The sequence below is a fragment of the Protopterus annectens genome, chromosome 9.part0 (genome assembly GCF_019279795.1).
Source record: "Protopterus annectens isolate FY-2018-M chromosome 9.part0, PAN1.0, whole genome shotgun sequence".
Classification (NCBI taxonomy): domain Eukaryota; kingdom Metazoa; phylum Chordata; order Ceratodontiformes; family Protopteridae; genus Protopterus; species Protopterus annectens.
The window spans coordinates 326,297,821-326,309,936 of NC_056743.1; the positions used below are offsets into that span (position 1 = coordinate 326,297,821).

General features: G+C 38.7%; 1 protein-coding gene across 3 annotated transcripts in view; it reads left to right on the forward strand.

Moving 5' to 3' along the window:
• The window catches only part of P2RX1 (purinergic receptor P2X 1), an 834,383-nt gene that overhangs the window by 777,227 nt on the left and 45,040 nt on the right, over positions 1-12,116 (forward strand). The gene's annotated exons all lie outside the window — the stretch shown is intronic.

A 12,116-nucleotide genomic window follows, 5' to 3' on the forward strand; every position in this document is an offset into this window, starting at 1 on the left:
ACTCAAATCTATGTATACAGTTGTTTCTATTTAATTAGTCTGAACTACTCTATTATTGCTTACATTTCTGTAGTTTTTGTTTGTGAAATATTTTGTATTTCACCCAGACTGAGTCTGAAATTGGTCAATATTGATCAGTACTCACAGTAAGATGTCATCCTGTTCGATTCTCAGCTAGAGCATCTTGTGTGTGTAGACATGCGTGAATGGGTGTACCTTCATTGAAGGTTGTGCGTCAGGGCTGGCAACTCGGCACGTAAATATCTACTGCCAATCATTAGCGGATCAGAGCTCCGCTGTGATGAAACCTAACCAGGAAAAGCCGAAAGACACAAAACACTACCCTGGTAAACAAATATAAATAAATAGAATGAATAAATGGCTTGGACAAAAGACCATGTCATGGTAAGAATCCAATTGGAGATAGTTATGATATGCACTATAAAATTTCATATAAAGTCTCATCTTCTCTTGAAGCAAAATGATCTTCTGTCCACTAAAGTATATACAGAAGGCCTCTTTTGCTATATATTTACAGATAGAATATAGAACTCAGAGTTAAACAAATAATGATGCTTAAAACTTTGTCAGATATTACTACTAGCAGATTAAAGTCATTATCAACAAAAGTAAATGAGACATTAAAATACTTTAATGCTTTGTGAGCATTATTCCAAGGATTTACAGTTTTGAACATTGCTAAATGAGTATTTGTTTCAAAAAGTAGTATTTGAATATATTTTAGTATATAGAGTTGCAGTAATTATAATATGACATGCTTTGCATATATTATAGATATACTTACATTCACTGCGGCAGTATTCTTAACAAATGGGATTCCCTGCATGGAGGCATGAATGTCAGGCCAGTCTACCAAAGACTACTTGTTGCTTTTAAAAGGTACTCCGAATGTCACCCAAATGCTCCTTGCATAGCATAGGTCATAAAGGTGATGTTCAGGCCTACTATAATCAGAACTTCTTTGCCACCAGTCTGAAATATCTTTTTACCATCAGTTTGTTTGCTTGCATCTGTTTTTTGCCAGCTGAATACATTTTGATTCTCCAGTGGCTACCTCCACTTGTTTGCTGACTTCTATTGCAGTTGCAGATACGTCCCCCATTGGGGATTTTGTTTTTTCTTACCCTGTTTTGTGCTCCTTAGGGTTTATCTCATCCAGGAAGGGTAAGTGCCAGTGTGGGAGACAGATTCCCAATAAAGACTGCCACAATAAGTGTCTTTATCTAGGAGCTTCTGATGACCATACTTCTTGCTCTGTTTGTCAGGCGTTCATTCCAAAAACTCTTCATAGAAGGCTTTCTTCCCTTCCCTTGTATCTTGAGAACCAGCATCTTAAGCTTCTTACTAAAGATACAATGGAAAGAATCTCCCACCCTGAAGGTCAGCCATTAGGGAAGAAGGTGAAAAAAGTATGACCGGAATTTTCTGCTATCTAGCCTCTGCCAGGTGTTTTCCCAAGGTCTTTACAAACACAGAGGCACACCCAGCTTTGTTGTCAGATTTCTCTGCTGAGACCGTGTTGAAGGCTGGTGAGGGTCTGGCTGGCAGCACATCCAAAGAGGCTTTGCAGGCATCTATCTTGGACATTCAGGGGAAACCACAGCTATTTTTTTCTGAGGGACCTAGGGGAGTTCCTCAAATTTTTTTTGGGGGGGGGGGTTCCTACTACAGCTCTCGACTGTCCTGGGTCTGAGCCTTCTCAGCTTTCTGGACGGAATGTTCCCTTAAAGAAGAAACAAAAAATTAAATAGGTCTCTTCTGCTCCTAGGGATCTACAGAGTGAGTGGCAGGCCTTTACTCAGAGGCTATTTGCTGCTTTAATGTGCTTAAAGCCTCCTCAAGGGGGTTTGGTTCCTGCTCCTCCTTGGTCCTCTACTCCCCTTAAAAGGCCTAGAGAACAGGATTCTTCTGAGGATAAGTCAGATTCAGATTATGAATCCTTGACTTATTCTACTCAAATTCCTTCCCCTGCTGATCCTTCTGTCATGTCTGTAGCTTCTGATAAGCCATCTCATTTGATTCCTTTGCCCAAGTTACTGCCTTCTAACAAGGATAACAGAACTATGGAGACATTGGGTAAGAAGATTTACACTTCTGCTACCCTAGCATTTAGGGCTATTAATTATCAAACCCATATTTCTAGGTATGTTTTGGCTCATCTTTCTCAGGCCTGTCAACTTATTTCTGATTTTCCAGACTCCAAGAGTAAAACTTCTGTTCTTTCCTTGCTATGGACTGCCTCTCGAGTAATCTGACATTCTAGTAAATGTAGTTATGATGCAGCAGATGCTTCTTCTAGGCTGCTGTTTTTGTTTCAGTGATGTATTCTTGGCTTAGGCTTCAACCTCTCCCTGATGGTCTTTATCTCAGCCCTATTTTCCTTTGTTCCATTCCCTGTGCAGACTCTTCCTTTCATCTCTGTCATTGTGTGTTTTATCTGGGACTCCAGCTACTACCTGCATACCAAAAATATGCCAGTAGTTGAACTTGTGAATATTTAAATTGCTTGTATGTGTGTATCTGTGAGTACATGTTGCATTAGACCAGTGCCGTGCCCAGGACTGATTTTCTGCATTGCACTTAATGCTTTCCACTACAGACTCCCCTAAAATGCTGAATCGGATAAAGCAAGTATTAGGAAATGAATGAATAAATGTGTAATCTGGAAATATGGCCATAACAGGATAACAGATTTTCAACACAGGTATAGCTACATAAAAATGTTTTTTTCAGATACTGCAATATAGCATTTACAACAAGCTTAATTTATAATAATTTAAATTAGATTGGATGCTCCTACTCCAAAAGAAGGTTTGTCTTTCTTTGTACTATTACTAAAAAATGAAGATGCAAACATGTTTCTTGTACCTCTTGAAGAAAAGAAAGCCTTAGAAATATTTATAGATGTAGCAATGTGCTGTTGGATTTTATTAGTAAATGCTGGGTGGAAAAGTCATTTCTCTAAGTCTTTTTCACATACTATGTTCATATTGTCTATTACAACAATTCTTTCTCCTGGAATGCAAGTACACCTGGAAAAATAAAGGGAGAGCTAGGAATTGCCATCTGGCTGGGTTTAGGAGATATTGCACGCACCTACTTCACACTTTTACCCTCATGACATAAGGCTTGAATTGATGGTTCAGTGGCGAGTCTGAATCCAGTTATGTTATGCATGTAACAAGCTGAAGCAGGCATTTGTGGTCCCCTCTTATGATATCTACCCATTGGTAGATACATTTCATAAACTGTAAAACAGAACATGTCACATATGTAGCATAATGTAATGCAGGGGCAATGGACAGCCAGTTCAAAACAAGAATAACTGAATATTTTAATGACATTAGATAGCAGAACAATTCAGATGCATGCTAAAGTATTTATGATAGAAAATGCCAGGTCATAAGAAAGTTTTTTGGAGCAGACAGGATTTTAATAAAAAGTAAGGAAGTGACAGTACTGGAATGGACGAACATTTAAAGTATTTAAGATATTAACTGTAGCAACTGTGCTATAATACTCCTATAGCATGATATTAATTTCAGATGGAATTGTAAAAAAAAAATGAGATTTGTATGATTTGAGATTTTTCATAAGCTATTACTTATTTGGGAACCCAACTGTAAGCATTACAAGCATTTTAATTAGTTGTGCCTAATGAAATGTATTTGTTATGATGCAACTGAATTAGAATATGAAAATGAGTAGTATTTTTGAAGATTTTTTTTAGATTAATAAATCATTAGGGTTAAAAAATATTTTAATATCACAACCAATGTAAAATAATAATAAAATAAAAAACAAAAAAGGCCAGATAACCAGATTTATTACCAAAGACTCACTGAAGGCTTTTTTGAGCCGAGGTGCTAGAGTGACTGCATTTTTCAGTAATAAATCTGGTTATCTGGCCTTTGTTTTTCATTTTGTTTATTTTAAAGTAGATTTTGTTTGAATGATCTTTGTGTAATAAGGCATGCTGTCCATAGGTTGCAGTATAAAGAGTGATGTTATTGCTGTTAGTGTTGTTAGACCTGGAGCCCACACAACAACCTATCAAAATCAACAGACGTCTTCAATACTGGCAAGCAATATGTGATTCTTAATACTAGCTCCATGCAAGTTGTTTGTGATCAGCAGCACACCCAGTGAGCCAGTGAGATTCTTGTTCAGATTCAGGTACCACTGTGCTTCTGGTTGGATGCTGTACACCATGAGTTCATATGGACTCTCCTGTTATGAGCACTATGTACATAATAAAGATCTCATTTCTGTAGCTGTCCTGCACCGATACAATGACTTTCAAAATGTAAAAATGCAGTCATTTGTTTGAAATAATTTTTCTCCAATGTGATTGTACACTGACCTATCCCGAAGGCCACCCCACCACCCCGATGTGGTGCATCTGCTTACCTGCATTTCCCTAGTTAACTTGTAGATAGCTATGTTTATGTGCTTGGTATAATACATATGCTTAGTAACACTGAGGCAACTCAGCAAATGTACATTCAATGAATTAGTTAAGAAATATGCATATTAGATAATACAGTCTAAACAGTGTCACATGTAATGTCATATTTACTGCTCATTACAATGTCAACCTTTCTTGAGTGTTTCACTACTTATTCATTGCATGCAGAGGAAGTGAGTTATATTTGTGTTGATCTCTGAATGCAATAGAAATAATCATGTGATAATAGCTGCTAGGAATTGGAGAACACTGTATATCTATTTATATTACTATGTGCTGGCCAGGTCACTAAGACAAATACTCTAACTACAGGATGGTTTTCAGAACTTATGAGCATAACATTTTTTTTGTACTTAATAAAACATAAGGAAATAATTGTCATTGTACTAAATTAAGCATACGGAAATAATTCTTGGTTATATAATTGATGCTAAAATATTTATTTGTAGTTAACCACCTATGGCATTCTGGGTTTGCATTGCAGTAGCCTAGCACTGACACCAATTGTTGCCTCACTATCTAATACAAGTGTTATCCAGGTTAGCATAGCCAGTGTCCTTTCATATACCCTCTGCTGTGTTTTACTCATGCAGTTTATGCCCTTGTTTTTTTACAGCTAGTCACTAAGCATGCAGCGGACCTCCCCACCAGCAGAAACAACCAACAAGCGTCCTTCTCCTGCACTGGCTTTACTTCCAGGAAAAGTTTATCAGCCAGACCGAGATCAACAATTTAGAGCACAGTGTAGGTGGTTTCTCATAAATTACTTCCCTTCTAGCTGAAACACTAATAACTGTTAATTGCCTTATTTATTGGTGTAAAGTAGTTACGGGAGAGCACACTTGTAAGACAACCCATAGGCTTCAGCATAATATCCCAATTCTAGTCCCGGTGCATTTTTGAAATAATATTAATACATCAGTAGGTGACAGCAGACATCCAGGTACCACATTCTCACTGTCGATACCAGTGAAACAGTGTAAGCCATGCTATTCTTTCTGCCTGCTGCATATCCTGCTATTTCACAGGACAGTCTTTAAATGGTGACAAAAAGTAAAGATTTACAGTGCAGAGTGCACTTGGTCATGGTGTAAGCTGTGCTGTTATCTCTTTTCCCTCTCAGCATTTTTACAAAAAAATGTACAAGTCTAGCCTAATACCTTAACCTTTGAGCCAGTTACAGGATTAGTTTACTTACAGGGCCAACTTTAGCTACAGGACTGATTGTTTTTGGTGCCGCTTCTGTGGTCCTGGTGGTTTCAGCCCTGCTCCGTTCACCCTCGCTGTGCTCAGGCTCACTCCACTCCCCTTACCCTGCCCCCATTCCCCACCCACTCCTGCTACTCACAAATTTATCCATACTCCGAATCCATGACCCCCTGTACCACACCCACCATCCAATCCACTCACACACAAAATAAATCCACACCCTAAAATATACTCTAGACCACACTACAGCAAAATTAACTACTCACTCTTTCTTCTACTACCCACTCTTATCTGAAGCACATCCTACTAGTCCTCTAACATACTCTAACTCCCATCCCATTCAACCGACACCTTCCACTACCCCCTTCCTGGAACTTAGACAATTACAATTATGTCTCATATCCCCCACTCCCAACATCACAATACTCTCTTACTACTAGCTTCTTTATTTGTCTCTCCATAACCACCATCAGTACCTCTTATCACTTCATACTCACCCATTACAATGATCTCAAATCCCCCACCCTACCCCTTACCACTATCTATCCCTCAAGTCATATATTCTCATTCCCAGCCATAAATAGACAATCCTCACCTCGCCTATTTATTATGTCTCCACATCCAATAAACAATCAAGTCTTAAATTTCACTCCCTAATAATGGTATAACTCAAAACAATCCCCCACCATAGCAGCCCGATTACTACTGGGAGGAGATATTCACCCCAACCCCGACCCAGCAACAATTCCAACTAACACATGCAATTCTCAACTTCCCTTTAAACATAAACTCACCGACTTTCTAATACTCAACTTGAATATTCGCAGTACTATGAACAAAATAGAACTGCATTCTACTATCTCCATTTATAACCCCGACTTAATGCTCCTTACAGTGACGTGGCTTAAGCCACATATCAAGGATAACTACATAACCCCATCCGCATACAACGTTCAAAGGGTTTACAGAGTTAACAAAAGAGGTGGTGACATTGCCCTGCTAAACAAAACTAACTTAAAACTTCAGCGTCTACAAAATGAATCCTTAAACTTAAAAAATGCAGAAACTATAGTTGCTAAACTTCACTTAAACCAACACAAGCATCTAAACTTACATGGCATTTACATACCCCCAGGTGATAATATGACCACCCTTGAATCAATACTTCACTGGGCTTCCTACTCCTTTCCCCATGAAACTATAGTCCTAGGTGATATCAAAATCGACTAGAACTCTATCCACTCTCCAACACCAACCAGCCATATTAACCTTTATAACTTCACCCAACTCATACATACACCTACACACATTGATAAGTCCACTAAAAGAGAATCCATATTAGACTGGATCCTCATAAACTAGCCCAATACTGCCCATCAGTGTGGTACATTGCCCGACTCTCTCAGTGACTACAACTCCATCTTTATCCTCAGACACAAACTTAAACCTAATAACTACCCCTCCATACTACAAACCTGCTCCCACAAAAATTTCCACACAGATCACGTCTTAGAAGCCTTAAAATCCTGTAACTGGTCTCTTATCAAAAGCCTTCCACTAGACAAGGCGGTTGAATACTTCAACTCTACATTTCTAAACATCGTTAACCACCTAGCCCCAATTAAAACAATTAGGATACGTAGCAACCCTGCCCCCTGGCTACAGAAAAACACAAAGGCCTTACTCAAAGACAGGGACAAAGCTTGGAAAATCTGGCATCAATACAAAACACCCACAACTAGGCAAGCCTTTCTTGAACTTCAAAATAAAGCAAAAAACAAATTAAGATTGATAAGCACAATCACGTTTCCCTACAAAGGGAGCACAATACCAACCCTCACAAATTCTGGGCAGCAGTGAGCCTGGAAAAACCACTACACCCCACCTAATATAGAAGGTACAAACTCAGACTTAGCTTCCAGCTTCAACAACTACTTTACCTCCTCTATACTTAAACCCATAAACAATACAAGCACTACCAACCTACCACAATCCCCTAAGGCCCAAAAATACTAACCCCTTCTGTCTCATGCCAGTACCAACATCAACTATCCAGAAATACTTATCTAAACTCAAACCAACCACCCTCATTGCCGACAGTCTTCCCGCCGAATACCTTCAACTTGCATCCAGGGCTATAGCTTACCCAATTTCATTACTAATAAATAGATCCATTACTGAAAACACTATCCCATCCTTGTGGAAGACCTCATTCTTCATTCCCCTTCACAAGGGTGGCCCCTCTACTGATCTCTCTAAGTACCAATCCATTGCACTCCTCTCACCCCTATCAAAGATTCTAGAAAAGTGTATCCATCACTGACTCCTCACCCACCTTTCCAAAGCTCAACATAGATTTCACCCACCCCACAGCACCACCACCATCCTAATTAACTTCACTAATGCTATAAATTCTCTCAGGAACTAAGGCAAACTAGTCTCTGCTACTTTTCTAGACTTATCCAAAGCATTTGATATGGTTTCCCACAATAACACTTAACCTGCCATTTTGAACTCAACATCAACAACCCCACCCTGCTCCGGTTCAAAAGTTACCTAGTGAACTGTTAACAGTCTGTCATATGGCTCAACTCTGTATCCTCCCCACTTCCTGTCACACTAGGCATACCGCAAAGCTCAGCTCTCGGCCCCCTTCTTTTTAACATCTTTACAAACCAACTTCACTTAACAACCACAAAAGCTGACAGTCCATAGTGTTGACAATACAACCCTCATTTGCTCTGCTTCTGACATCCAGCTTCTTCAACAGAAAGCCCAAGAATCATTTACAGAGATAAAAAACTGGCTAAGTAAGTCACAATTGATATTAAACCCCAAGAAAACACAACTTATGTTATTCCACCCAACAAAGACTAATGACCCCACCTTCTCCATATTCTCAGCCAACAAGACCCTCATCACCCCAGTCTCAGAGGCCAAATTACTAGGACAAACTTTTCAGTTGCTACAACAAAATTGTCATATTCACTACCAATACCAAATCATGCTCCCACCACTGTCAGTCCTTACATTCATTACACTGTCTCAAATTTCCCAGTTTACTATGATACCACCAACTCAACCTAGCCCACCAATTACTATACTATCCTAAGAAAACCCCTGCCCTGACTGGTCTTCTAAACTTCTACAATTCAAATAGACAATTACGATCCTGTAATAAAGCTCTGATTGAAACAGTTCCATGTAAAAACAGCTCTGAGGAATCTCTTTTCCAGGGGTGGCTCGTGCTATAGGACTGCAGCCCTCCCCCACCTGTAGAAAGAAAGAAAACAAAAAAACAAAACAAATCGTGAAGTCCCGGAACTCTGCGCATGTGTACTTGGAGTTCCTGGAAATCACAGAACTCCAGAAACTGCATTCAGGGACTATGCGAGAAGGGTGTGTATGTGTGTGTGTGTAATGCCCCAGTTGCTGTATACTGGTGGCTAGAGAGAACACATGGTGGTGGGTAGAGAATACCTCAAGCTTGAACCCTTTACCTTGGGTGCAGGTGGCAAGGGCCTGAATTCCCTACCCACCACCATTTGTAAAACATTTGCAGATTTTTGCCTCATTTTTTCTGTTCTGTTCCTCATAAAATTTGTGGTTTCTGTATTTTTGTTTCCTTCCTTACACAGTCAGTGATGCAGTGGTGCAGTGGTAGTATTGTTGCCTGACAGCTACAGGTTCTCTGGTTTGATTTTTGGCTGAGGTGCCTTCTGTGGGAAGTTTGCCTGTCCTCCTATCTTACAAAGACATGTGTCTGGAGTGTTTCTCCGTGGGCCTCTGCTTAAAATTGAATTTTGTTCCAAGTCAGACTTTCCTGGTTAACAAATGTAAAATTGACTTTTGTTTCAAGTCAGACTTTCCTGGTTAACAAATGTTAAATAAATAAAAATAACAGGCATTTGGATTTCAGAAAGAACATGGTAACACAAAACCTTTTATTCTAGCAATTTTCTAAGTTTATAAGATGGGATATTTGAAATTTGTCCTTATTTTTGGGACGGTATTCCCCCATTATTGGCTTCTTCCAGGTTTTTTGTGCTAAGGTTGAGAGCTATGGTGAGAACTGAATTCACTGAATATGTTTGGTAGCTGTATTCCCCCATTACTAGCTTTGTCCAGGCATTTTTTGCTAAGAGGTTGAGAGCTATGGTGAGAACTGAATTCACTGAATATGTTTGGGGGCAGTATTGCCCCATTATTGGCTTTGTTCAGGTGTTTTGTGCTAAGAAGTTGACAGCTATGGTGAGAACTGAATTCACTAAATGTTAGCTGATTTGGCATAGTGGTATGTTGCACTGACTGTTCTGCACAGGGTATGTTGCACTGACTGTTCTGCACAGGGTATTGAGTTCAAGACTTAGCAGTGAAATGTATGGTGGTAACACAGCATTTTATTCTAGCAACTTTCCAACATTATACAAGCAATGTTTTAAAATGTGTCCCTGGTTTTTGGGCTTTTGTCCCCCCCCCCCAATAAATTTAGGCTTTTTCCAGATTTCTTGTGCTGCAAAGTTCAGAGATACAGCTGAGTGTCTAGTAGATTTTACAAGGAGCTGAGAACTGCAGGGGAACAAAAGTTTAGTGCTGCTTATGCTGAGTCTGCTTGCATTGTTAATAGCACAACAGATGGGTGCTTTTGATACAGAAGGCTCTGGGTTATAATCCCACAGTAGATAGATGCATTGTTGATACTGTACTGTGTTGTAGAAGATACCTAGTAACTATGAACCTGTTATCAGTTTGCCATCCATTCCCTATTGCAATATTACTAGCTTATCATTTTTTTAGTGCAGCATAGACAATTTATTCCTCAAGGGAAACAGGCACTTTAATTGTAGATGAAACAATGAAATCTAAAGTTGTTTGCTAGCAGCAACCTCTTCATTAGTTACAGATTTCTTTAATGTGGAATTATTTAGATGACTTTTACTTCTTCAGAGATTGTGCATATTTATTGATACTGGTAGACTGTAGATGTTTGAGTAGACTTTTATGATGAAAATGTTCTGAATTGGGCAGTTTTGTCAATACTGGGGCATGCATTTTGTTTCATTGTTTACTGGAAAAATGTTCAAAACAATAAATTTAAAACGCCCTCTAACACTGTACTGTATTGTACAAGGAATACAATTTAATACAATCAGGAAGGTGTATTAAAGAGCACATGTATGTTTCGTGTGCAAGGGGCCTGTGATTTGAAAACAGCCCAAAGTTAATCTTTATCTGCCACTGGCAAAATGTATTTTTTTGAATGTGGGTTTTAATGCTGTTTCAATGAATGTGAGTTTCAAGGGCAGAGAAGTTTTAATGCTAAGTCTATTTTCATTGTGAGACTGCATTGCTTTGTTTAGCAGATATCTATTAGTGTTTGTGCTGTAAAATGCAAAATAAAACTTTCAAATGAAATCATCGCAGAAGTAAAGCAGTATGCATATTACAGTGTTTACGGTAAATGTGAAATAACCAAGGAATGGGACATTGGAATGGCTGCAAGGGGGCTCCATTCGACCATGATTTTGTGAGGGGGGCAGCAAACTCAGACAACCCCGGCTGAACTATACCTCTCAACTGTCCAGATTTTTGCAGAATGAATAGATTTTTGCTTCTTATTTTTGGTTTGCTCCTCATAAAATTTGTGGTTTCCTGGCAAATCATTTAGGAATGAAGCCACTAAACAATGACAGACATTGAGTTTCAGATGTCATAACCATCAGAAAAATGCATGCTAAAGCAAGACCTGTTATTCTATCAACTGTCTTAAGTTTATACAAGAGCAATTTTTAGTACTGTTTGTATGTTCCCCCAATATATTTGGCCTTGTCCAGGTTTCCTGAATTAAGAGGATGAGAGGTACATGCAAATAAATTGCATTATAGAATTAGGAATATCCAAACCTCTCAACTGTCCCCAATTTTGTCTCAAAATGTTGCTCTCCCCCTAATAATCCCTCTGCAAAATGGCAGTTTTGGAAGAAAACGTGGAGGGTTTACAATTATAAATAACTGTAATGATCAGAGTTATAGATTACTTTTATTTCAGAAATGCATATAGATTCTCTTATTTTGTCAGCTGCTCAAATTAACAGTACTAATATTAAAAAGTTTTCTGTCAAATTTTTATACTGTTGATTTATGCTTCTTATTATTCAGAAAATGCATGATGTCGCAGTGCCCTGTTGCTCTGTGTTTAAGTAGCAATGCTTTAATGACCATCAGGTAAGCTTGTTGGAGATTGTATGATGCAAGTAAGCTTAAGAATTACCAACGTTGAAAGCCTTTTTGGTGTTGCCATGCAGAGAATATTTACATAACTAGATAATGTACAAGCCTTAGGTATTGAAATGCATATGACAGTATTTGTAATAAAGGACATGATTACAGTATTTTCAGAAGCTCATTACATTTGTTAG